The sequence below is a fragment of the Prionailurus viverrinus genome, chromosome D1, assembly GCF_022837055.1.
Source record: "Prionailurus viverrinus isolate Anna chromosome D1, UM_Priviv_1.0, whole genome shotgun sequence".
Classification (NCBI taxonomy): domain Eukaryota; kingdom Metazoa; phylum Chordata; class Mammalia; order Carnivora; family Felidae; genus Prionailurus; species Prionailurus viverrinus.
The window spans coordinates 56830520-56852324 of record NC_062570.1 but is presented as its reverse complement, the minus strand read 5'-3'; the positions used below and the strand labels follow the sequence as shown (position 1 = coordinate 56852324).

The following is a 21805-nucleotide window of genomic DNA, read 5'->3' as shown; positions in this document are numbered from 1 at the left end:
TTTGCACTGTTAAATACATCTTTTACCCATGCCTGATTTTGTAACAGCATGCAGTGGCCATTAGGGAAAAAATGAATTCGCCAAGTTACCTTTCAAATGCTGATAAATTTTGGCACACACTAGCTAAAAAAATCGAATTCACTAATATCACTACTGATCTCATCAGAGAAATCTTTCAGTATTGAGAAGCTGTCAAGCTTACAGTGGTGAACACGAGTCTTCCAAAATTCTAATTTTCACTTGAAAGCTTGAATTTTTATCATTAGCCACAAACCCTGTCAGTCTACCCTGAAATGACAGGCTCGTTTCTTCAGTTTTGAGAAAATGCCTGCCAGATATTCAAGTCTGCATAACCATAATTTGCCTGTCAATTTTTCTTTCGAGTAAAAATAGCGTTCCATGAAAAAAGTGGCTAGGGTAGCTCACAGTTCAAGCAGTTGCACAAATGCTTTTCCTGGAGGCAACCACGATGCTTCTGTCTACAGCAGAAGTGCTTCAGGATACTTTCCGTTTCATCACAAGGAATATTAAAAAGGTGTGTATTCAAGGGTCAATAAAGAATGAATTGAATACATTTTCTTGTTTCATCAATAAGATAATTTTATTGCTTTCTTGAGTGATATTGGCAGTGTTTTCCTGCGAGGGCATGGCAGCAAAGAATATGATTATTTCTAGGACAGTTTGGGGCTCCAATTGGTATGGAGGCACCAGTGGCTGCATCATCTGTGAAACATCACCCTAGTGGAAAAGGCAAGGGATGCTTAGTATCGTTATGCAAAGAGTTTGGACCTAAAAGGGTCTAGTGTCTGCTCTGGAATGTGTATTTTGTACTAGGCACTGGTTCGAGCATTTTACTCTTTAAAAAAAAATTGTGGTAAAATATACATGACATAAAATTTATATTTTCACCATTTTTTAAAGTTTATTTATTTTGAGAGAGAGGGAGAGAGAGAATGCACACAAGTGGAAGAGGAGCAGAGAGAGGGAGAGAGAGAGAGAGAGAGAGAGAGAGAGAGAGAATCCCAAGCAGGCTCTGCACCATCAGTGTGGCGCCCAACGTGGGGCTCAAACTCACAAACCTTGAGATCATGACCTGAGTCCAAATCAAGAGTTGGTCACTCAACTGAGCCACCCATGTGGCCATGTTTTCACCACTGTTTAATTTTTAATTTTTTGTGTTTATTTATTTTTGAGAGAGAGTGAGAGAGAGAGAGAGAGAGAGAGTGTGTGTGTGTGTGTGTGTGTGTGAGTGGGGGAGGGGTGGAGAGAGGGGGAGACACAGAATGCGAAGCAGGCGCCAGGCTCTGAGCTGTCAGCACAGAGCCCGACGCGGGGCTCGAACTCAGGAACCGCGAGATCATGACCTGAGCCGAAGACAGATGCCCAACCGATGGAGCCACCCAGGCGCCCCTCACCATTTTTAGTGTAGAGTTCAGTGGCATAAAGCCCATGCACACTGTCACGCAACCATCAGCACTGCTCATCTCCAGGACTTTTTTCATCTTATGAAACTGAAAGTCACGCCCATTACCCAATAACTTCCTATTCCCTCATCCCCCAGCCCCCCGGCAACCAGCATTCTACTTTCTGTCTTCATGAATTTGTTACCTCATACAAGCGAAACCATACAGATTTATTCACTCAGCGTAATGTCTTCAAGGTTCGTCCATGCTGTAGCATGTGCCAGAATTTCCTTCCTTTTGGAGGCCGGATAATAGTCCGTTGTATGGATATGTCACATATTTTGTTTCTCCATCCGTCAATGGGCCCTGGAGTTGCTTCCATCCCTTGGCTGCTGTGAAAAGTGCTGCTGTGGACTTGGGCGTGCGGGTATCAATTCTGTTGGGTAGATCCCCATTAGTGGCATTGCTGGGTTATACGGCCGCTCTATTTTCAATATGTTTTAATTAAAATTTAAAAAAAATTTTAAGTGTTAAATACTGTTTGCCACAGTGGCTGCAACATTTTACCTTCCCACCAACAGTGCACAAGGGTTCCAGTGTTTCCACATCCTCTCCAACACTTGTTATTTTTATGTTTTTTGATAACAGCCATCCCAGTGGGTACGAAGTATTATCTTCTTTTTTTTTTTTTTAAGTTTATTTATTTATTTTGAGAGAGAGAGAAAGAGAACTAGCAGGGGAGGGGCAGAGAGAGAGAGAGAGTGGGGGACGTAGGATCGGAAGTGGGCTCTGTACAGATAGCAGAGAGCTCGATGTGGGGTGTGAACTCAAAACCCGCGAGATCATGACCTGAGCAAAAGTCAGACACTTAACTGGCTGAGCCACCCAGGCGCCCCAGCTTTGTGATTTCGATTTGCAATTCCCTAGTGGTTAGTGATGTTAAGCATCTTTTCATGTGCTTATTGGTCATCTGTTTATCTTCTTTGAAGAAATGTCTACTCCAGTTCTTTGCTTGTTTTTGAATCAGGTTGTTTTTGCCTGTTGACAAGCATTTTGCTCTTAAGCCTCATCACAGCCCTAGAGGGTAGACTGTTATGGTTGTCACTTATCGACGTGAGAAAGCCAACATGGAGGTTAAGTAGCACGCCCACAGTCACACAGCTAGGAAGGGGTAAATCCGGGGTAAAGATAATCTGGTGTTCTTTTTCACCATGCCTTTCTCTTGTGCCTGAGAACGGAAGGGCATCCTTTATCTCCAGGAGCAGCAGGGATGGGGGAAGAAACAGGAGAGTCACTCAGTTGATGTCCTGTCTCGAGCGTCATGCACCTAAGAGGCAATCATGGGTGCCCTTCTTCAGCGTAGAAAATTGGAAATACCCCAACCAGCCAACACCTCAGGAAAGGTGATACTAACTGTGGCTTCCTATAATAACTCAATTCAAGGAAACTTTGCTGAGCACCCAGCCCATGCCAGAACCCACAGACTTCTCTTCTTATTCAGTTTCTGTAACAGAACAAGTTTCAGCATAAAGGGGAATTCAGTGAAAGGATATGGGGGAGTCCCCCAACCTCTAAGGGCAGGGGTAGGGTCATGCCTCTGGATGAGGCAAAAAACAGGGCCATCCAACAGGTCCCAAATGAATATTATGGTCCATCCACCCAAAGAGAAACCGAGTTTTCTATCTCTGTCCTAGTTGCAAAATTCTTGGAAAGAAGGCATTCGGCCTAGAATGACCATGGTCCTCAGTCTTCATCATGGAGGTTGAGAGCAAAGGAATGTGGTATCCGTGTTTGCAAACATGGATGGTGGGGCAGAGGCAATTCTTGGGGGGAAAAAAGGTGCTTGGCAGACTATCTTCCCAGCTTCTCCCACATTGATCAATACACAAACAGGCCTTTTCAGTCTCAATGATGTTTGTTTGTAATATTTTGAACTTTTGTTTTACTGAGCAATTCTGCATGGATAGCAACGAGAGGATTCACACATTGTGACTTCTAATGTGACTTTTCGTGATGATTTCTCTTACCTTGGTGCACTGGTCAGCTACTGCCATAATGATGCTGCGTAACAAACAACTAAAAATCTTGACGTCTTATAAACAGTATCTCTCTGTCTTGCTCACAGTCTGCAGGTCGGCTGGCGTGGCAGGAAATGCTCTGCTTCAGGCTTTCAGGCTCAGGTCTGTTCCACCTGCCTCTCATTCTGAGGTCAATGGCTGCCCAACTCATGCTTTCTTCACGCAACTGTCAGGGTGCAAGCAGAAACACGTGATGCCTCTTAAGGCCTGGGCTCAGAACAATCACACAGTCTCTTCTGACCACATTCCACTGGCCAAAGCGGGACACAGGACCAAGTCCAAAGTCAACAGACCAAGGAAGTACACTCTACCCTCAGTGGACCATGGCAACGATAGGAGGGAGAAGGGAGAACAAAATGGCATAGGTGGAGAGAGAGTGGCGAGGTAGGACTTCGGGCAGGGCTCACCTCCTCACAGAAGGCTTCCTGGGTCAGCGCTCCTCTGGGCTGCCACAGGCCCTTGGGCTTCCCTCTGTCCTCTCATTTACCAGTCACTTCTGTGAACATCAGCTTATGCGTCTGCTTCTACCAGGCCACACACACCCCAGCACCCAGCATGGGGCCTGGTACTCGCAGCAATGGTCATTGTTGCCCCCTGTTCTACTGCCCCCTGTGGGCAGCCCAGTCCTCCTGGGCAGGGAGAGCAATTCCTTCACGCAGTCATTGCTTCTTTCCTTTCTTCATTCTTTAAATACATGTATACTGAGCGATTGCTTTGTGCTCAGCATTGTTTTAGTGCTGGGGATACAGCAGTGAAAATCTCTGCCATCATGAAATTTGGTTTCTAGTGGAGGGAGGTAGACAATAAACAAACAAACAAACAAACAAGAACAGGATATTAGTTGAGATACGTGCTGCAGAGAAGGGAAAGAGCGCCACAGACAGAGGAGAACATGGAGTGTCAGCAGGGGAGTTACTATTTTAAATGGAGTGGTCAAGAAAGGGGACATCTGAGGGGGCGCCTGGGTGGCGCAGTCGGTTAAGCGTCCGACTTCAGCCAGGTCACGATCTCGCGGTCCCGGAGTTCGAGCCCCGCGTCAGGCTCTGGGCTGATGGCTCAGAGCCTGGAGCCTGTTTCCGATTCTGTGTCTCCCTCTCTCTCTGACCCTCCCCCGTTCATGCTCTGTCTCTCTCTGTCCCAAAAATAAATAAACGTTGAAAAAAAAAAAAATTAAAAAAAAAAAAAAAAAAGAAAGGGGACATCTGAGTTAAAAAAAAAACAAAAAACCCTGAAGCAGACCACAGGTGCAAAGGCCCTGAGGTGGAGCACACCTAGTATGTTCAAGCCAGGAGGCCAATGTGGCTTGAGTGAAGGGGGTGATGGAGGGGGTGGGGTGGAGGAGGAAGGTAAAAGATGGATCCATGAGGTCACAGAGAGCGGATCGGTGGGCCCAGAGCCCACGGTAAGGAATTGAATTTTTGCTTCCGTCGAAATGGGGAAGCACCTCCGAGTTCAAAGCAGAGAGGTTCAGTGTTTGCCTCAGGAGTTAAATAGACCAAGGGTGGGGGGGGGGGTGTGGGTTCAAAGCAGGGACAGTGGAATGCAGCAACCAGAGGGGAGGTGGTGGCAGCCCAGGGGAGGGCAACAGCAGGGTGGTGTGAGAGGTGGTCAGATTCCATAAGTCTTTGGAAGGTGGAGCGACAGGATTTCCTGATGAACTGAATGTAGGTTGTGAGAGAGAGGGGTCAAGGCTGGCCCCGCCTGAGCACCTAGAGGGATGGCAGTGCCCTGATCTGTCACGAGGAAGGTGACAGGAGCGAGAGGTTTTGGGGGGCAGATCAGAATTTGGGATTGGATGTGCTGATTCTCAGCTGTCTCTCAGACATCCGAGCAGACATGGCGGGCCAACAGTTGGGTGTCAGAATCTGGGGTCTGAGAGAGGTCCAGAAACGTGGGCGTTGGGGCACAGGAACGGTGTTTAAAGTCTCGTGCTTGGATGAGACCAGTAAAGAAATGGTTGCTGAAGAAGACAAGACCGGGACCGAGCCGCAGCCTCCTGCATCCGGGGAAGAGGAGGACCGGGCAAGAGAGACAGAGGGGGAGTCCGGGAGAAGAGCAGGCCGAAACCCAGGGGTGGGGCGGGGCTAAGGAACCACAGGAGGCTGGACCTGGGGGCAGAGATCAGCCTCCATCCTCTGAGGGGTTCTGATGTAAAAGAAGGGAAGACAAGGGACAGAGAGGGAAACTGAGGTTTTCGTGACATAGAGCACGTGAGACATGTGTATACCCAAGGGAAGAAGAGAGGACAGAAGAGCTGAAGGCGTGGGAGAGAGCAGACTGCCTGGGGCAGGGTGGGGGGCACACCGGAGGAGGGCTGGCTTGAGCTTGAGGACTTGTATTACCCACAAGATGTGGAGGGAGCCTGAGGTGGGGCGCTCTTTTCCGTTTGCTTTCATTTTCTCCGTGACTCAGGAGGCAAGATCATCAGCTGGGATGGAGGTGGGAAGGGGTCTTGGAGATGGGAGGGCAGAGGAGAAGCTATGCAGCTGTCGCCTAGGAGGGCAGGACAGGAGACCCTGGTATGCTTGCGTGGAAGCCTTTAGGCCCCCCCCCCCCCCCCCCCCCCCCGCCGTCAGCCGACACGCATTCAGCATCAGGCAGCCTGGAGGGCCCAGACCCCTGGCGCTTACACTGAAGCTCCTTTCCTTCCACACCGGTTGGTGGGCCAGGCAATGCAGTGTGGACGTGCAACTAGGGGGCTTAACAGCATGCCACAGATCAGGGACTGGGAGAAGGAACATGCCTGGCAAATCTCAAGGCTCCAAGACCAGGTTTACATATTTAGGCAAGCTCCCCTGCTTCCAAATTTAAACAGTGGGAGGTGGGGGTGGGGGGTGGGTAGCGGGACGTTCAGCAGCATCCCTCTGGGGTGGTCTTACAAGGTCCCCTATGCCACCGACCCTAATGTACCCATAAAGCAGATCCTGTCACTGTCATGTCCTTAGGAATGAGAACCCCATCTCCCTGACAAGAGCTGGTGCTTGGCCGCCCTGCCTGGTTTCATTGTTTCATATTTTTGGGTCTGTTTTTTGGCAGAGGCTGCTTTTCCTAGATTACTTAACATCTGTTAGCTTGCTTCTAAAATAAAAGCGGGCAAGTCTGACTTCGATGTTTTCTCTTCCTCTGCGGTGGCCGTCAGTACAGGCCCGGCTGTCCGGGACCCTGCCTGGTGCTTTTCCACCCTGATGTCATGCCCGCTCGCGGGTGGGCTTTGGTGTCCCGCCTATACCGGTCAAGCCCTTTCCCCTTCCTGGAGCGTCTTCTGCCTCCAGCTTCTGGCCTGGTTCCCGAGGACTCCTTGCCACCCAGGACCCCACTCCTGGGTTCTTGGGGTGCTGGCCTTCGGGTGCGGGCTGGCACACGCTGAGCCTCGTGGTGCTGTGACCAGCTGGCCAGGCCCGTCCAGGGATGTCCCTGCCTCTTACATCCCAGCCGGTCCCAACTCCGTCCTCTTCCTGCCTATCCCATCAAGGCACCCCGGGAGGCCCTGTGCCAGCCTGGGAGCGAGGGCCATAACCTTGCTCAGGCCGGGAAGAAGGTGCTCACATTTGCTGAATGCCTCTGATGCATGTCAGGCACTGTGCCAGGCATGTGTGGCCGGCACTTCTGCTAATTCCCCAGTATCTGTGCCCTCAGTCTTCCACACTAGTAGCACTCCTGATTTTCACCTGGACGGTGGCCCTTTGGCATCAAAAGCGCCTTTCACGGACTCTCTTGCTGTGGCTCTGGGACTAAAGTTACAGCCAACAGAATGTAAGCAAAATTGCTGCCTAGGACTTCTGGGAAGCACCCTTAAAGGGAGCGCCATGCACTTCTTTGGTCCATCTCTTATCTGCCACCTGGAACATGTAATGTGATGGCTGGGGCTCTAGCTGCCATCTTGGTCTTTGAAGACAAGGGCCACACCCTAGGGTCGGAGGAGCCATGAGCTAGAAGCAGCCTGAATGCCCAAGGACTTAACAAAGCAGAGCCCCCCCCCCCCCCCCCCACCGCCACCACCCCTGGACCATCGATTTCCAACCGTGCAACTGGGAGAGAAACAAAGTCTCATTTAAGCCAGAACAACTCTGGGGATTTGTTACTCATCGCTGAACCTAATCCTGCAGTGATGCCTTCCTTCTGCTGACTTACCTCATTTTCACTCTCACGAGAGCCCTGTCAAGCGGGTGTTACCCCCCTCATTGTAGAGAAGAGAAAGGAGGTTTAGGGATCTTATTTGGGCAAGTGGCCTGGGCTCCCCCAGCCAGTGTAAGACTGAAGTGAAGTGAAGTGCTCGCTCTGACTCCTGGCCCTGCTCTCGCCAGCAGCCCTCGGGGCCACACCCGGGCTGACCCACCTGGGTGCCCTGATACCGCCTGGTCTTCCCAAGAGTCCTTCATACAGGGCCCAGAAGCATCTAATGACATGGGTGACACTAGATGACAACTGCTTCCGGGGCAGCTTTACCACTGGCAGCCCCACATCCCTCAGCGGTGGGCACACCCGGACCGGTGGTCACCACAGACCCGTGGCCGAGCCAGGACCCGTCGCTGCCCTGGGGACATCCAGACACTGAGCCGTTGCGACCTGCCAAATTTCCCGGGATTTGTTTCCTCCCTTCCCGGAGCCCTGGGAGCTTTCTGAGCCGGGGCCTTGGCTGCCAGCCCCTGGGGTCTGGTGAAAGGCTAGAGCAGGGCTAAGAGATTAAGGAAATGAGGCCCATCAACGCTGGCAAGAAGTGATAGCCCAAATTGCGTCTTGGCCTGACCTTGCCCTGGCCTCACAAGTCAGGACCTCCCACTTCTGTCTTGACCCTCCTGTCTCCCCTGACTCTCTGAACATCTTACGACCCCAAGAAATTGCAGTCCTAGCTTGCTGGGGCCAGAGCAATCAGGCTCAGGGTGACCTAAGGGTGCCCACCCACCCCTGCCCCCACCCAGGTACCTGTCAGACATGGTGAGCTCCGAATCAGTACAGGACAAGGGGCTCCATACTCAGGGGGACTTGGGTCAAACCGTGGCTCTCCTGCTTTCTACCCACGTGAGCTTGGCCAGTGATTTCACCTTCGGAGCCTCAGTTTTCCCATCTGACAAATAGGGAGAACAGTACCTACCACATAAGACTGTAGCAGGATTAATGTGACAATGCACCATGAAGCCTGGCACAGGGCCTGGCACACAGGTAACACTCAGCGAAGGTTGTCATCGCTGCTGTTCTTGCATCATCCCTCGTTTGTGTCAGGCAGCCTTTGTGCTGGACCCAGTGATAAACTCGGGACACAGTGACCCAGGGACCCAGGGTCCCAGGGTCCCAGGGACCCAGTGATAAACTCGAAGAACAGGGGTTCTTCAAGGAACTCACAATCCGATGAGGAACCATGGCAACAGACAGCTTTCAAAAGTAAAAAAAAAAAAAAACGTTCTAATGGAGGAGAGAACAAGATACAGTGGGAGCACCAGGGAGAACAGTGGGAGCACTCAGGGCGCTCCATGGGGCAATCAGGGAGGTCATCCCGGAGCCGGCAGAGCTTGCATGGAGGCTTGCCGAGGAGCAAGTTTTTACCAGGCAAATCCAGGTGATGAAGGAGCAGCTCTCTGTCTGCGGTTCTCTAGTCCTGTGATAGGGTGGGGGTGGGAACGAGGCTGGTCCTGTGGCCGGTGTCTAACCAGGGCTCCAAAAGCTGTGGACAAGAGGGTCCCAGTACCCAGATTCCTCAATGGAGGGTCAGTCCACCCTGCAGGACCAGCAGAGGGTGTGTCCTGCCAGCCTCTGGCCCCCACCCACCCACAAGAGAGACTTGTCATTCTGCTCTGCTTCTCTTCTCTCCTCGAAGTCAAGTGAGGAGGGTTTCCAGAGCACTGTTCAGAGAGCTTGACACATGAGCCTTGACTTTGGGAGACACGGGGACCAGAAGTGCTCTCACACACAGTCTCTCACAGCAAGGGGCTGTGCGTGGCAGCAGAGCGGGGAGGGCCGGGGCCCCGCTGGGAACGGCTCGCTGCCTGGGTAGACTGGACAGAGGATGCCTGATTATCCGGGGGACCTGATGGGGGCCTGCCTGTCTGAGCTGGTGTCCCTCTGCCCGAGGACCACTTTGGGGGCGGTGAGGAGATCCCAACAGAGCGGGGACAGCTGGAAAGCAACAGGGAAGTTGCAAACCAGAAGAGGCCCTGCCTCATCAGGGGAAATCCAGGTGAGAGATCCCCAGAGGAGGAGGTTTCCTGAAAAATCTCCGGGAGAATCCCATGAATTAAGATCAACTTGGGACATCCGCCATGGCCAGAGTGTCCCCAGGCTGGGTTACAACCGTATCAGGCAAGGAGGGCCTTTTCTGCCCTCTTTCCTGCTCTGCACTCCACTCTGGAGGGGCCACAGCCAGCAGCCGGTGATGGTCCTAGAGGGAGAGCAGCGCCCTCTTCAGGTTTCCATTTTCTGAGGCAGGACTAGCTTGAAAGAAGGGTCTCATTCTAGACTGGGAAGATTTCAGAGTTTTAATATTACTTTGAGCTGTGTTAAAAAAAAAAAAATAGGGGCGCCTGGGTGGCTCAGTCGGTTAAGCGTCCGACTTCAGCTCAGGTCACGATCTCGCGGTCCGTGAGTTCGAGCCCCGCGTCAGGCTCTGGGCTGATGGCTCAGAGCCTGGAGCCTGCTTCCGATTCTGTGTCTCCCTCTCTCTCTGCCCCTCCCCCGTTCATGCTCTGTCTCTCTGTCTCAAAAATAAATAAACATTAAAAAAAATTTTTTTAGGGGCGCCTGGGTGGCGCAGTTGGTTAAGTGTCCAACTTCAGCCAGGTCACGATCTCGCGGTCTGTGAGTTCGAGCCCCGCGTCAGGCTCTGGGCTGATGGCTCAGAGCCTGGAGCCTGTTTCCGATTCTGAGTCTCCCTCTCTCTCTGCCCCTCCCTCGTTCATGCTCTGTCTCTCTCTGTCCCAAAAATAAATAAAGGTTGAAAAAAAAATTTTTTTTTAAAAATTTTTTTTAAATAAATAAATAAATAAATGTGTGGATGACGTACATAAAATTAGACAGATTAGTATAAGCAGCCCCCATTACCCATCATTCCACTGCAACGATAATCAGCTCACACCAATCTTGTTTCATCCCCACCCTCAGCCCACTGCCTCTAATGTAATTTTGAATCAAATCTATGAGGAAGAGTGGAACAACTTCCTGCTTGCCTCTGAAAAATGAAACATAAAAAAAGTCAACCTCCTCTACTGTTTGATTAGGGCTCTCAATTTAGGGTGTAAACCTGGAATCAAAGCCGGCAGGACCCGTGGAGTCCTTACACTGAAGGTGGGGTTCGTATCTGCTTCTTTTGTTATCGTGCCCACTACTCAGGTTGTGGAATCAAGGTAATGCTGGCTTCATAAGTTTTCCTTCCATTTCTATTTTTTGGATATCGTGCCCACTACTCAGGACAGTGCCAGGCACGTAGTAGGTGCTCAATAAATCATTCTGGAGCCTCTCATTCTATCTGTTCCTCTGTTGCTATTCCAGGCAGCGGCTCTCCTGTGTGCATCAGGTGCACAACAAATGATGTTTTAGTATAAATGTGTGTGGTGAAATATTTGTAATAAAAATCTTTTGTTGTTTCTCTGAAATTCACCTTTGACTGGGAGTCCTGTGTTTTAGCTAGCAACCCTAGGTGGGTCTTGCTGTCTCCTTGATCACCTGGGGCTCCTGGAGAAGCATTCTCAAACAAGCTTGCATCAGAATTACCTGGAGAGCTTGTTAAAACAGATTTCTGGGCCTCGCACCCAGAGTTTCTGATTCATAAGTCTGGGGTAGAGTCCAAGAATCAATCTTTCTTTCTTTCTTTCTTTCTTTCTTTCTTTCTTTCTTCTTTCCTTCCTCCCTCCCTTCCTCCCTCCCTTCCTTCCTTCCTTCCTTCCTTCCTTCCTTCCTTCCTTCCTTCCTGTGTTTCTGTCTTTCCTTCTTTCTTTCTTTAAACTTTATGCCCAACATGGGGATCAAGAGTCTCATGCTTCACTGACTGAGACATCCAGGCGCCCCAGTTAAAAACTTTCATTTCTAACAAGTTCCAGGGTGATACTGATGCTGTGGTCTTGGGGCCACATTCTGAAAACCACTGTTCCTGGACTCAGTCCTTTACCCTAGAGAAACTCATGAACAGGATACAGTAAAGCACAGTGATCCAAAATGGCCACAAGAGGGCAGAAACGCCCCACTAGTTTGGCCTCAGGCCCCTCACTGTCTTGGGTCTGAGTTTATACCTTTGCTGAGCATTTGCTCTGGCCTGACCACGTCCAGGGCTCTTGCTATGACAAAAACATGGGTCAGACTCAGTGCCTGCTTTTGAGGAGCTCAAGGTCTGGAGAAGGGGACAGAGGTGTTATAACGGGCAAATACAACTGGTGCTGAGGTGGTGAGAAGCGTGGAGTGGAGTGGGGAGGCTCTGGGAGCCCAGAGGAGGCTGGGGGTAGTCAGGCAGGCTTCCTGGAGGAGCTTGTCTCCTGAACCATGAATAGAAGTCACCCAGTTGGGGAGAAGAGGAGAAAGGACAATCTGGGCTTAGGAACCCTCGATGCAAGGGCACACAGGCTGGGAGGTATTTGGTATGTTCAAGGGGGTAGTGCAGGAGCAGGGAAGAGAATGGGTGGGTGAATGCCTAATGAGGCTGGCAGCAGCTTGGCTGGATCCTGAGAGTCTCAGGGAGCTTCTGGAGGGTTTTAACTAGATGCTAGGGGAGGGTGTGGTGGAGGGACCAGAGCAGGGAAACTAGTGAGGAAGCTGGTGCAAGGGTCTGGGGGAAAAGGTGACCAGATGAAGCAAGAATGGCAACAGTCTCCCATTTATTCATTCGTTTCTTCATTCATTCATTCATTCATTCCACGCAATTATGGAACAACTTCTCTGAGCCGAGCCCTGGGCTGGGTTCTGGGCCTTGGTGGTGCTCAAGACAGACAGCTTCTGGCCTTCTCAGAGCTTAGATTCTAACAGGAGAGGCCACCATCCAACAGCCAATGGCACAGTGAGGCAGCTGTGGTCTCTGGGGACAGTACAAGGGATGCTAAGGAAGCCAAACGTACAGGCAGAGGTGAGGGTGGGAGGTATGACCCAGGAGAGTCCCTGACCCAGAGATCACAGATGCTTCATTCAGCCAGACCCTGGCACCTTCCCCACTGCAGTTCAGAGCTAACAATATGGTCTTTGAAGGCTGCTGCCACTGCTGGAGGTCCAGCCTTTCCTGCCCCCGGCCTCCCTTAGCCACACAACCCTGGCCTTTAGCAAGGAAGAAAGAAGGATTATATGCAGGTGCCAGGAGCTGGGCCCACTCCTCGACCAGAGTCAGTCTGGCCTCCAGCTCCAGGCGACTGCCCAGGCAGGCACCTTCTCCAAACATCCGGGGCTCTCTTCCTAAGCATGTGAAGTGTGGGCCAGCTCGAAGTTGAGGAGATGGAGGAGATGACCTTAAGTGCCAAGGAGATGCTCTGTGAGGCTGTCCCGGAGCGTACCGCATTCATCTGCAGAGGTGGGATTGGCCCCATGAGTAGAGTTCGTTAAAATCAAGCTAACTGGAGCATTACTTTCTAGAAAGGTGGCCTTCTTGCTCCTCCGAGAACATGCCGAGTTCATTCTAGCCTTGAGGGCTTTGCACATGCAATTCTTTCTGCTTGCTCTCCTCCACTCTAAGGCTTTCACAGGGTTGGCTTCTGTGGTAGGCAGAATAATGGCCCCCCCAGAGACGTCTGTGTCCTAATCCTGGATGTGTTCATTCATAAGGTAAAGGAGATTAAATTATGAATATGAAGATGGGGAGATGACCCTCGTGGCCCAATGGAATCACAAGAGTCCTTGTAAGAGGGAGGTGGGGAGAGGGGTTCAGAGTCAGAGAAAGAGACGTGATGGTACAACAGGGGTCAGAGGAAGGGGGAGATATGATGATACCTTTGAAGATGGAGGAAGGGGCCACAGGTCAAGCCATGCAGGCGGCTTCCAGAAGCTCCAAAGGGCAAGGAAACAGATTTGCGCCTAGAGGCCCCAGAAGATACACGGCCCCGCGGACCCATTTTAGTCTTCTGACATCTAGAACTGTAAGATAATACACTTACGTTATTTTAAGCCACTACATTCATAGTAACTTGTTATAGCAGCAACAGGAAACAAATACAGCTTATCATTCGGGTCTCGGGCCACCCCATGTAAAGTAGCTGGCCCCCCACCTCCACCCACCTGTTTTCATTTCTGCATAGGCCTTATCGTGACCCGAAGTTATCATACTTGGTTCTTAGCTTATAGCCTGTCTCCCCCAGCCTGTGCTGTGAGGCTCCTTGAGAGCAAAGGTCTTGCTGTGGTCACATAGTGAACACAGGTGCATAGAGGATTCTCCATAAATATTTGTTCCACAAGAGAAAGAAGGAAGGAATACCAAGAATATGGTCTCTGTCCCATGCACACAGAAGGCAAGGGAAGGGAGAGGCTTTGGTGGGCCAGGGGAGGCCTCCAGGCCATGAGAAAGCAGAATGGAGGGACAGAGGCGTGGGGGGTGAGGGAGATGGCCACGTGCGTGCCTGTGGGAGCAGATGGCACCTAACACAGACGCTGTGCACGTACGTTCCCATTTATAGGGCTTTCCAGTTTCAAACTCAGCAACTTTTTTTTCTTTTGTCCCTCAGAACAGAAACCTTTGTTCTCACTTCACAGATAGGGCACTGAGGCTCTGGACAGTGATCAGAAGGTGGGGAGACATCCAGGCACCTCTCTTGCAAGGACTCCGTGGGACATGGGAGGTGCCTGAAGGTTCACCTGCCCCCAGCCTTGCCAATACCTCCTCGCAGGCTAGTTCTGCTGGCCAGGCCATCTTCCAGCCATTGCCCTGCCGTTCCCTCTTCCCCCGCTGCCTCACCTCTCTTCTCTTCTCTCCTCTCCTCACCTCTCCTCCCCTCCCCTCCCCTCCCCTCCCCTCTCCTCCCCTCTCCTCCCCTCCCCTCCCCTCCCCGGGCTGGGTCTAGGGTGAGGCCAGGGAGGCATTCACTTGGGTGCAAATTAAAAGAAAGGGGCATCAAAACCTCAGTAATCAAGAGAAATAACATCTGCAATATTTTAATAACCATTTTTAACATTTATTTATTTATTTTGAGAGAGAAAGAGAGACAACGTGAGTGGGGGAGGGGCAGAAAGAGACGGAGAGAGAGAGAATCCCAAGCAGGTTCCACTCTGTGAATGCAGAGCCCAAGGCAGGGCTCAAATTCACAAACCGTAAGATCATGACCCGAGTTGAAATCAAGAGTCAGATGCTTAACAGACTGAGCCACCTGGGTGTCCCAATTTTTTTTTTTTTTTTGAATCAAAGGTAATGCAAAAAGAAATCCACAATGAACAAAATACCACAATCTCAACTATATATATATTTCTCTTTTGGCTCAGGCTCCAATATGGCTTGACACAGTACTGTTTAACTGATCTTGCCCAGACCGGCTACGTGATGCATGGGGCTCCTTCCTCAAAAATTATTCAGAATTCCAAGATGGCAAGAGCAGGACATTTACCCAAGTGTGGGGCTCTTGGGAGGCCACACAGGTTATACACCCATGAAGTGAGCCTGGATCCTGACTTTATTTAAAATTTTTATATTTTGTTCATCTTGGGTTTTTCCTTTTGCATTGGTTTTGATTTTTGAAAATATTACTTCTCTTGATTCCTGTGGGTTTGAGTGTTGCCATTGATTGTGCACCTGAGGAGAGCACCTCGCTTTCCTCACCCTCTCCACGTCTTCTCTACTTGGCGTTAGCTCCTTATCAACCCCAGGCAGTCTCCTCCAAGAAGTCTTCCCCACTCACCCCTCCACACCGGCAAGGTGTCAGGCACTTTTGGGCTCTGCAGCCCTCTTCCTCCTCCCCTGGTCACACCTCCAAGCATCTCCTGCTTGGAACAGGAGATGTTGCTTAAGAACAGAAAGGGGACTATGTAGGGGTAGTGCCCAAGATTTGGGCAACTCTGAGTTCTGGCCATCAGTGATGCCAGCGTCAGCCTCCTGATGCCCTCAGGTATGGCCCGTTGACTGCAATGAACAGAACCCCAGACCCCAAGCGGGAAAACCTGGCTTCATTCAAATCCAGGCTCTGTCATTCCTGGGCTGTTTGAGGCTCAGTTTTCCCATTGCAAAATGGGAATTAAAACACCTACCTCCAGCAGGGTTATGGGACTTAACAAAGAATGCACAGGGTGGGCATCATAAATACTAGTTCCTTTCCTCTGCGCTTGGTCTGGGGGCTCAGACTGGTCAGCTGTGCCGCTTCCGGCGCCAGTCCCCAATCTCTGAGCTCTTTCCCGCAAGTCTCTGTCCCAGATTAAGAGACGGATAAACAGGCTCAGAGGGATCAGGGATTTGCCCAGAGTCGCATACAGAGTCAGAGGCTAAGCACAGCGGGGAACCCAGGACCCAGGATGCTCAGCCCCGGCTCTGCAGGTGCTCAACTCCCCCCCTCCTGCTTCCCGGCCTGGCCTCCGGCAGGCTGGGCTTGAGGGGAACCGCTGAGCCGGCGCAGCATTCGCGGGCCCCTCCCCCGCCTCGCGCCCACACACACATGCACAGAGCGGAGGGCTCTGGGTGCTTCCATGAAAGGCGTGTTTCCCTCCTGAGTCAGAACAGACAGCTTTGGGGCGTGGCTGGGCTGCAGTCCCAGGGCTGGAGCCTGCGCCGGTCCTCCCTCCCTGCTGGAACCTCTGGGCAGCGGCCTGCACAGCTGCAGCCCCTCAGCGGGGCCTGCAACGATAGGCCCACGTTGCATCAGCGTGGCCTGTCTCTGCGCCGGCCCCCACCCGCCAGCCAATGGGGCCTGGCCGAGTGTACAGATCCCGGCTTGGACCCACCCCACCCACCACGGAATCAGGGCAAGCTGGTCCTCCCTCCGCATTCTCAGCGAGGGAGGAGGGGGCCCTCTCTGCACAGCATCCAGCATGGCCTTCTTCCTCTGCCCCCAGCCCCACCTGCCAGCTCCACCCTGATTCTCCTTCCTGGCGGTGGCAGAGATGCCCCCTCCGCCTGGACTGGGCCTGATTCTCCCCAGCCTGTTTTTCTCACGCTCTGTATCTGCTCTCACCCACACCTTCCAGCCCACCGTGTCCCTTACTCCACTGTGCTCCCAAGTCGTCCTCTCCGCCCTGGCCTTCTCTCTCTCGAGTGCCAGGCTAAGGGATGCTGCCTCCTCCTGGATGTCTCCAAGCTACAGACAACCACCTTCCCTCCCAGGGTCCATCTCAGGAAGAGGACAAAGTGCCATCACCCAGGCCCGACATCCCAGAGTCCTCCTTCCCCCTGTTCCTGGGCCCTTCATGCTCAGCCCACCACTAGGACCTCTCTAGCCCCCTGGTTCCTGTCTGGGTCCAGGCGCTAGCATCTTGCTCTGGGTTATTGTGACAGTCTCCTCTCTGGCTTCTATCACTCTCCACTCAGCAGGCAGAGAACTACTTGAAAAACACCAATGTGACCTTGTCCGTTCCCTGCTAAATTGTCATCAGGGAGAAGCTCCAAGCTTCCCAGCCCCCAGAGCTCCTGGGAGACCCCTGGCTGGCCATCCTCTGCAGCTTTACCCACACATACTCCTACCCCCTCATGTGGTGACCTTTGTTGGGACCCTCCCTGCCTGCCCTGGCGGCTTCCCATGAAATGCTGTCAGGACCTAACTCATTTTAGCCTGAGGCCTAAAGCCAGCAGGCTTGTGGTAGTGGAAAATGACAGGCCTGGCCAGATGCGATCGAGCCCCAGCCTCCCAACCTCCCCAGAGCTGCAGTGAGGGCCTCTGAGCCCCAGGCCCCATTGGCTTGCCCTTCCCTACCCCCCACTCAGACAAAGGTCCTTCAGGCCTGGCTTGACCTCCCATTGGATGTTCTTTTCCCATTCACTTCATTGATTTTTAAAAACTGATTATAAAAGTAATATATGCTATTGAAAAATTTCAGAGAAGCAGAGAGGAGAAAATAGAAATAACACGAATTTCTATCTCCAAAGATAAATAGTATTAAACCACTTAAGAGTATTTCCTTCTGGCCTTTTTCTATGAATATTATACACATTTCTCTATGTCTGTTATTAGTACACATTCATTGAAAAAAATAAAACAATTTCAGGGGCACCTGGCTGGCTCAGTTGGTAGAGCAGATGACTCTTGATCTCGGGTCATGAGTTTGACCCCACGCTGGATATAGAGATTACTTAAAAAAATAAAATCTTTAAAAATAAAGAATAAAAAATAAATAAAACAACTTCAAACAGCAGACATGTTTTAAAAATTAAGTGGAAGATCATCTAACAACAAGAGTGGGCTTTTTGGTGAGGTATGAACATACTTCCATTCATCTGTGCCTCTGCACATAGCATTTTCATAGATATGCTGTTTTATAAGCAGCTCTATTTGAAAAAAAATTTTTTAATGCTTATTTATTTTTGAGAGACAGAGACAGAGTGTGAGCAGGCAAGGGGCAGAGAGAGAGACACAGAATCAGAAACAGGCTCCAGGCTCTGAGCTGTCAGCACAGGGCCCAAGGCGGGGCACAAACTCACAAACCATGAGATCATGACCTGAGCTGAAGTCAGACGCTTAATCAACTGAGCCACCCAGGTACCCCTATAAACTGCTCTATTTTTTATTCACCAATCCATTGAGCTGTCTTTCACTGAGAACTGAAACAACTTCCTCCTTTATGATGGCTGCCCATGGTCCCTCCCTTACTGACATTCTCCAATTTTCAGCCCTTACAAACGAGGCTGTAATGACCATCCTTGTACCTGTACCTATGCTCATATTTTCAAAAATAATTTCCTTCAGCTAAATTAAAAAAAAAACTGATCTTTTTTTTCAAAAAGAACACAAATAACTTAAAATTTAAAAAATGTGTGAATACGTAATGCATTCATATACAGTTGACCCTAAAACAACACAGGGATTAGGGGTGCTGACCCCCCCACCCCCACAGAGTCCCGAAATCCACATATAACTTTTGACTTCCTCGGAACTTAACTGTTAATAGTCTCCCATTGACCAAGAGCCTTACTGATAACATAAAGTCAATTAACACTTATTTGTATGATATATGTATTATATACTGTATCCTTATAGTAAAGTAAGCTAAAGTAAAGAAAATGTTTCTAAGACCATTGTAAGGAAGAAAAAATACACTTATAGTATTGTACCGTATTTATCAAAAAAAAGTCTGCATATAAGTGCACCCACGCAGTTCAAACCCACGTCATTCTGGGTCAACTGTAGTCCAAAAATAAGTCTCACCCCTCCCCCTTTCTCCTGTCCCTCCAGTCCTTCCCCTGAATGGAAGGAATGTTACCTTCCTTCCTCACCCACCGGCAGGGATGGTCTGTGTGTGCATCTAACAGCAGTGAACCGTCACATTATCCGTCACTTTGTCCTTCCATATCAGTATCAGGACATAAAGAACTTCCTACTTTTTGTTTTTTCCAGCTTCTTGGTATTCCTACTCCCTACCAATAGATAGGTTGTTTCCAATTTTTGCTCTCACAAACAATGTTGCAGGGAATTACTCAGTAACAGGTCTTTAAAGCTCCCAATGCAAACTGCCTTCTAGAAAGGGTGTGCCTCTCTCTCTCTCTCTCTCTCAAAAATTAATAAATATTAAAACAATTTAGAAAGGGTGTGCCAATTTCTCCTCCTGCAAGAACACTTCTTCCTGTTTAAAATGAAATCCCTCAGAGCCTTCTAGATCCTGCTCATATCCCCATGTTACAGATGAGGAAAGTGAGGCACAGAGAGGTGACTTTCCAAGATCACTCAATGAGAGGTAGCACCCAGACTTCCTAACAACTCCCAGGTTGGGTTCCTGCCCCTCTACCGGCTGCCGTCCTCTGCCTGGGCCTCCCCAGGCAAGCCGCCATGCCACTCACAACGCTTTGCTATCCTCTTGTGTGTGTGCAAGGCCAGGTGTGAGTGAAACCAACAGGATGGCCCTCAGAGGACACAGCAGGAGTGGCCTGGAAGGACTGGACCAGGCCGAGAAGAGGCAAGCAGAGTGTGGAGTGGAGAGCCCAATGTCATTCGGAGTTCTCAGAGTGCTCTCCAGGTCCTTGTTTCATCTGTGCTTCTCATTATCTTTGAGATTATCATTGCCAGTTTACAGAGGGGGCTCTAGATCACGGGCACAAGGCTAAAACGTAGCAGAGCTAGGATAGGATCCAAGCCAGGGCTTCCTGTATTCATAACACAGAGGAGGCTGCACTGGGCTGAAGTAGATTAGGGCTGGGGTGTGGTTGGGTGGTCAGGATTCAGGGGTCCCTTTTCCGAGTGTCAGAGATGGGAAGACAGGGCGGTCAGCCCTGTGGGTGAGGTGGGCATCACTACCATTACAGCTGCTGGTGTCACCTAGAGGAGAGGAAGAGAGCTGGGAGCTGGGTGAGGGGTGAGGGAGACGGTGGGGGTGGGGAAAGGGCCAGGCAGTATTTAACAAGCCTCTACCACCCTACCAGCCCCCCAGCCTTGCAGGCAGCTGGAGCTATTTCCATGGGGCTGCCAGAGGAGGCCTCGGAGGGAGAGGCTGGGGGAAGAGAGGGACCTACCCATCCACTCAAAATAAAATGTGCTCCCCCACTCCTAAAGCTGAGCTTTCTTAAGAGCGTCCTCCCTTGCTCTGGCCCTGAAAAGGCAGAGCATCTCTGCCCAGGGGCACCAAGGACCTACCTGTCTTTGCAAACTGGCACTCCTGATGCAAGGTGACGAGGGCAAAGAAGGGGCTTGGACTTTCTCCAGGGACCAGTGGGAGCCACGGAAGAGCTGGTACAATGGACGGAGCCCCCCGCTGGGGTCAGGAGCTCTGTGCCTGTGTTTGTCAACTGGCAGGGAGTAGGGTGGCAAGAAGAAGTCGCACCCTGTCATTTGACAAACGGAAACTGAAACTCAGAGACTAAGAAGTAACTTCGCCGAGGCGTGAAGGGGTGGAGAGATGAGAGTAGAATCCCAGACTTCCTGGCTGTGCCCTTTCGCCTGTGCCTGTACACAGGTTCCTATTAGGCATGTGTGCTATGTGTGGTGCATCCGCGTTGCTGGAGAATATGCAGACACGTGCGCATGGGTGCTACGGGTGTACGCGGATTGCACGAAGGGGCCGCAGTGGGCGGATGGACACACGTGCATCCGCGGTGTCGTGTCGGTGGGCGTGTTGTGTCTCCTGGGTGTTGTGTCAGGCATGTGAGCGAGGGCATTGGACTTTCCGTGTGACTTCCCTCCACGCCAGGACGGCAGAGGGGTGGGGGGTGGGGCAGGCCTGCTTTGGGAGGAGGAGGGGAGAGATCCCATGCCCGCCCTCCTCACCCCCACACGGGCCTCCCACCCTTCGACGTGGCAGCTAGCACTCCACCGAGAGAACCCGAGATTGCAGAAATTGCGTTTCCCTGACTCATGCTTTGGGCTGCGAGCATATTCTTGGCTCCTGGACAGCATCTCAGAGAACTGCCTGTGGTGGCCCTGGCCCTCTGAGGGAAAGGGCCCACAATGGATTGGTTTCCAGAGGCTTCTTTGGCTCCAGTTTTATCCCATGTAAAAAAGGATAAAAGCATTACACTTCCTTCCAATTAACGTCCTATAATTAAGAGTGAGATACCAGTTAGGTGCCCAGCGAGGCCAGCCGTAGCAAACGTCATTTTTCTGTCCTCCCCTTTCCCTACCTTCCCTTGGACAAATAGACTTAGTTTAAGTCTCAGGGCTGAATGCAACTCATTGTATGCTCTAACAGACTCCACTTAGCCTCCCTGAGTCTCAGTTTCCTCAGTTTTAAGACGGTGACATTCCTACTTACCCTGAAACAGTTAAATATGATATGAGTATGGTGAACACTTAAATAATCTTTTATTTTTTGTCCTAGGATTCTGTGGGGGCAAGGACGTGTGAATCTAGCCACTGGGGCCAGAGCAAGCTGTTCCTGTAACCCCTGGTGAACCGGGGCCTGCCCATCCGGCTGGGTCAATTAGAAGTTGGTTTGGGGGAAGGAGGACTCGGGGTCCAATGTCTGGGCTCTGGCCCAGCTCGATCTCAGACTTGCTGTGTGATCTTGGGCAAATTTCCACCCCTCCCTGGGATGGGATAGATGTGGGGGGCAGGAACAGCTCCTGCAGGCAGCCGAAGGCACTGAAGGAATCCAGACCTGAAATGCTGGAGAGTCTCTCTGCAATGCAAGAGTGTTTCCTCCCTCCAAAAAGAGTGCTTTTTCCAGAAAGGGCAGCCCGGGAGTGTGGGGGAAGGGCCACAGCCAGGCCTGGGCTAGGCTCAGAGCTAAGAATAATGTGGCAAAGTCTCTCAACATTTTTTTTTGCTGATCTTGGAAATTTAAAGGAGCCGTTGTCTTTCTTCACGGAGGCGG

At 51.1% G+C, this 21805-nt stretch overlaps 1 long non-coding RNA gene across 3 annotated transcripts; it reads right to left on the bottom strand.

Annotated features, from left to right (window-relative positions):
• Positions 1–2186: 2186 nt before the first annotated feature.
• Positions 2187–20622, bottom strand: LOC125176996 (uncharacterized). Of its 3 annotated transcripts, none has more exons than XR_007156457.1 (4): positions 20131–20622; positions 15265–15346; positions 13373–13516; positions 2187–3647 (listed from the first exon to the last, which is right to left on the bottom strand). It is a non-coding gene; the product is annotated as an uncharacterized LOC125176996 (long non-coding RNA). The 3 variants fall into 3 exon arrangements; XR_007156455.1 differs by lacking the exon at positions 2187–3647 and adding an exon at positions 11402–12948; XR_007156456.1 differs by lacking the exons at positions 2187–3647; positions 15265–15346 and adding an exon at positions 11402–12948.
• Positions 20623–21805: the final 1183 nt, after the last annotated feature.